Genomic DNA, 4,613 nt, shown 5'->3' with positions numbered 1-4,613 from the left:
GTGCCCTGTGGCACTGTTTCGGCTTCCTGTTAGGACAGTTTCTCTGCCATTGCTAACCAGACATCTAGCAGTGGACAGCAAAGCTCCACTGCCCCTGGAAGCGGACACCTCACCTATGAGAACCGTTGCCACCAGCCACTTCCTCTTCTACTTCCTACTTTTTGTTCTTGTTTTAAGCTTGAGGGCAATTTTATTAAGTCTGAGAGGAAAACAGCAGGGCAGGCAAGATGTACATCTCCGGAGGTGGGGATGGGGTAGGGGGGTGGGAGATGGTGAACACGAGCGAAGAAGGCCTGGCTTTTTGAAATAGGGTCTAAGAAAATCAGCGAGCCAGGCGACGGAGCACGGAGGCGGCGTGGCAGAAGGGGCAGGATGCTGCAGAGAAACCAGAGCGCCAGGGAAAGCACGGTTAGGCTTTTGGCCAGTGTCTGAAAGAGAAAAAAGGAAGAGGTCAGAGAAGAGGCCAGGGCTGCCATGAGGACAAAGCAGCTGTGCTTCTTGCTGCTAATGGGCCAGTCCGGAGGAAAAAAAATTACCTCAGTGTTCTCTGATCGGAGTGCTGGCGCCACGGCTGATGAATATGCTGATATCGAACCAATAATACATGGGGCAAGCCGTGCAGATTGAAGAAAACTCATGCTCCTTGATGCAAAGAATTTTGGTTGTTTGTCTGTGTTTTTAGGGTTTGAGCCTAGAACGTCTCAGAAGCTAGGTAAGCTCCCTCACCACTGAGATACACCCCAGGCCCACTATGGATGGAAAATGTTACTAGTTATTAGAGCTTCTGCAAGAACTTGATATATAATAAAGATAAAAATCACATCAGGGATATACATATATATGTATATATATTACATATATTATATATATCACACACACACACACATATGTCACACACACACACACATATATGTATATATATATATATATACATATATGTGTGTGTGTGTGTGTATAATAGATTTCCTGGAAGAGATGGCTCAGCAGTCAAGAGCACTGGCTGTTCTTCTAGAGGACTTGGGTTTAATTCTTAGCACCCACACAGTGGCTCACAACCATCTGCAACTCCATTCCCAGGAAATTTGATGTCTTTGTCTGGCTTCTGCATGTCCCAGGCATCCAAATGGTGTCCAGATATACATGCAGGCAAAACACTTATGAATGTAAAATAAACATAAAAAAAATAAGTAAATTATAATTGTATATATTGTCATAATCAAACTCCTTTGTGCAATTACTTATCTGACACTAAGAATAATTTTAATAGCATTTTAACATAGTTGATTTCTTTTACAGTGAAATCACAAGCTCTTAGAATTCCAAACAGCACAAAATAGGTTAAGAACTCTTGAGTGGCCTGCCAATGGTGGTGTGTAATCCTTAAATCCCAGCACTCAGGAGAGAGAGAGGCAGGTGAATCTCTGAGTTTGAGGCCAGCCTGAAACTCAGTCTACAGAGTGAATTCTAGGACCACCAGGGCTACACAGAGAAACACTGTCTCTGAAAAACAAAAACAAACAAACAAACAAAAAAAAACTAAAAAAAAACCAATCCTGGGTGATAAAGCAGAAGCTATCAGGACCCTTGTCTTAGGTAGGGTTACTATTATTATGATGAAACACCGTGACCAAAAACAAGCTGGAGAGGAAAGGGTTTTTTTTTATTTTTGATTTTGGTTTTCTATCCCTGTACCTTGTGCTCTCGACCACCCAGCAAGAAGTACATTTCCACATTCTAGTCCATCAGTGAGGGAAGTCAGGACAGGAACTCACACAGGTCAGGAACCTGAAGGCAGGAGCTGATGCAGAGGCCACGGAGGGGTGCTGCTTACTGGCTTGCAGGGGTGCTGCTTACTGGCTTGCTCCTCGTGGCCTGTTCAGCCTGCTTTCTTACAGAACCCACCTGCCTACTGGTGCCATTCACAGTGGGTTGCACTCTTTCCCATCAGTCATTAATTCATAAAATGCCCTAAAGACAGACTCTGTGTTCATCCTTTCGCTTTTTTAAAAATTCTGATGCTTCTTTCTTTCTTTTTCTTTTTCTTTTTTTTTTTCTTTTCTTTTTTGTTTGTTTGTTTGTTTGTTTGTTTGTTTTGTTTTTCGAGACAGGGTTTCTCTGTGTAGCCCTGGCTGTCCTGGAACCTGATGCTTCTTTCTGTTTTCTCTTCTTAGTTACAGTTGGCAATGGTGTGAGCCACCATGTATGTGCTGAGACCAAATCCCATCTTCTGAAAAAGCAACAAGTGTTAACCACTGAGGCTTCTTCTCTCCAGTCCCGGAACCCAGCGGCTCACACATGCTAGCCACGAGCTTCACTGCTAAGCTGCACTCCCTGACCCATTTTCACATTTATCACAATATGAGTCAGGGTCTAGGGCTGGACACTGGGCCTCCTGAGGTATGCAAACAGCCTAACTCTAATCAAGGAGTCTGGTCTAGTGGATGGATATAATGTCACTCCAACAACAACAACAAAAGCCTGCCCTTAGTCTGACAGTACCCAGAGGAAGATCTAAAAGGCCTGGAACAAATGTTCTGTGGTTTAGTTGGAAGTCTTTGGCTGGCATGCACACAGCCCTGGTTCAATCTCCAGCACTGCATAAAACTGGGTTTAGAGGTACACACTTATGATCCTAGAATTCATGAGGTTGAGGCAGGAGGATCAGAAACTTGAAATCCATCCTTGGCTACATAACAAGTTTGAGGTCAGCCTGGACTACTAGGGATTCTGTCAAAAAGAAAGAAAGAAAGAAAGAAAGAAAGAAAGAAAGAAAGAAAGAAAGAAGAAACTTTTTAATGTATTTATTTTAAATTGTTTTGTGTGTGCATGCTATGTGTGTGTTTAGAAGGAGTTATAATTGGTTACGAAGCACCTGGCATAGGTGTCTTCCTCTGCAAGAACAGCACGTGCTCTTAGGTACTGAGCCATCTCTCCAGCCCAAGAAGAAAGTTCTATAAATACATAAAAAGATGCTCACCCTCTGCTGCTGGGGGGACTTTACTGAAAAGCACAGTGACACCAGGGCTAACCTCAGCAGATTCGATTCAATCCTGACGGGACTGCCGATCCAGCAGGCTCGCTGCCACAGAGCCATGAGCATGACCTGGACAGAAACAGCTCCAGGCAGAGTAACACTTGGTAAATATTTTTGCTCCATCAAGCACAGGAAGGCTGGAGCTGAGATAGCAGCGTGTGGGCTCAGTATGGCCAGCTGGCAGGCTTTGTTTGCTCTCACAGCCTGTAGGAAATCCAGCCAATTGCCAATTTTAAACCAGGAGTTTTCATAACGTCCCTTGGAAAACCAGTCCTATCCGGCTGGGCTGGAGCTGGGTTGCTCCCCTCCTAGCCTTCCAACCCCGGTGGTTTCACCTACTCTCCCACTCCAGAAACACACACTTCTATTCCTGTAAACAATGGGAGTGTGCTTGTGTGTGTGTTGTGTGTATCTGTGTGTATGTGTGTGTATTTGTGTGTGTGTATTTGTGTGTGTGTGTGTCTGTGTGTAGGTCAGCAGAACAATCCCTGCCTCACACAAGTAAGTGGAACAAATAAGAAGATCATGAAGAAGAAATGAAAGTAACAAAATTACTCAGCACCTGAGGCAAAAAGCTTAGGGAAACCCTCAGCCGGTAGAAAGTCAGCAGAGACCAGGCTACTCAAGTCAGAAGTTGGGGGTGTCCTGGTCCCTACCCCCAACACACCTGCAGTTCCTGATCCCGTTGGTTGTGCCTTCCTAAGTCCCCTGGAAAGCCCCCTCCCCCATTCCTTTGTCGGGGCTCTCACTTTCTCTATTAGATCAATGTGCCCATTACCCCTTAAAGCACCTCTGTCCCTGCCCCATTCCTCTCCAGCAGAGCTGTTAAATCAGAGTGATTCTCAAATGCAAATCAAAGCAAAGCCTCTCAGAGGCCCCTGGGGCTCCTAGGGGCTGTTCTCTGGTCGGGATGTCCAGAATCACCCTGGCTGGGAGCCACGCCTTTGCTCTCAACACCTGCTCTTCAGCCTTGAGGTTCACAAACCTTATGTTTGTTTTATTTTGTTTTTGAGGCAGGGTCTCATTAAATCCAGGATGGTATCAAAGTCACTATGTATCCGAGCCTCCAGCTGCCTCCCAAGTATTGGGATTGCAAGTTTGACCAAAGCAGCCATTGGCCAGTAACCCATAATTTGTTTGTTTTGTTTGTTTTTGTTTTCCAAGACAGACTTTTCCTGTATAGCCCTGGCTGGGCTGGAACTCTGTAAATCAGGCTGGCCTCGAACCCACAGAGATCCACCTGCCTCAGCCTCCTGAGTGCTGGGATTAAGGTATGGACCACCACCACCCAGTTAGGACTTGTAATTTTTAAAAATATGTGTGTGCTTGGTATATGTGTGAGGGAGTGCACACACGTGTAGAGGCCAGAGGTCAGTACTGAGTATCTTCAGTAGCCCCTCACATTATTTTGAGACAAGTTCCTCCTGGACCTAAAACTGACCTACTTAGCTCAAATGGCAGGCCAGCAAGCAAGCCCAGGATTCTCCTGTCTCACCTATCCCATCCCAAGCTCCTTCCCTGGCCTACTCAACCAGATTCTAGGGCTATAGACACAATTTCTGGCTTCTTTGGTGGTGTA

General features: G+C 45.4%; 1 long non-coding RNA gene across 1 annotated transcript; it reads right to left on the bottom strand.

Annotated features, from left to right (window-relative positions):
• Positions 1 to 243: 243 nt before the first annotated feature.
• LOC143442197 (uncharacterized) lies at positions 244 to 3,228 on the bottom strand. The gene is made up of 3 exons (XR_013110207.1): positions 2,978 to 3,228; positions 537 to 642; positions 244 to 428 (listed from the first exon to the last, which is right to left on the bottom strand). It is a non-coding gene; the product is annotated as an uncharacterized LOC143442197 (long non-coding RNA).
• Between the last annotated feature and the right edge of the window lie 1,385 nt (positions 3,229 to 4,613).

The sequence above is a fragment of the Arvicanthis niloticus genome, chromosome 5 (assembly GCF_011762505.2).
Source record: "Arvicanthis niloticus isolate mArvNil1 chromosome 5, mArvNil1.pat.X, whole genome shotgun sequence".
Lineage (NCBI taxonomy): Eukaryota > Metazoa > Chordata > Mammalia > Rodentia > Muridae > Arvicanthis > Arvicanthis niloticus.
Note: the sequence above shows the minus strand (reverse complement) of the source record. Positions and strands in the feature narration are given on the sequence as shown.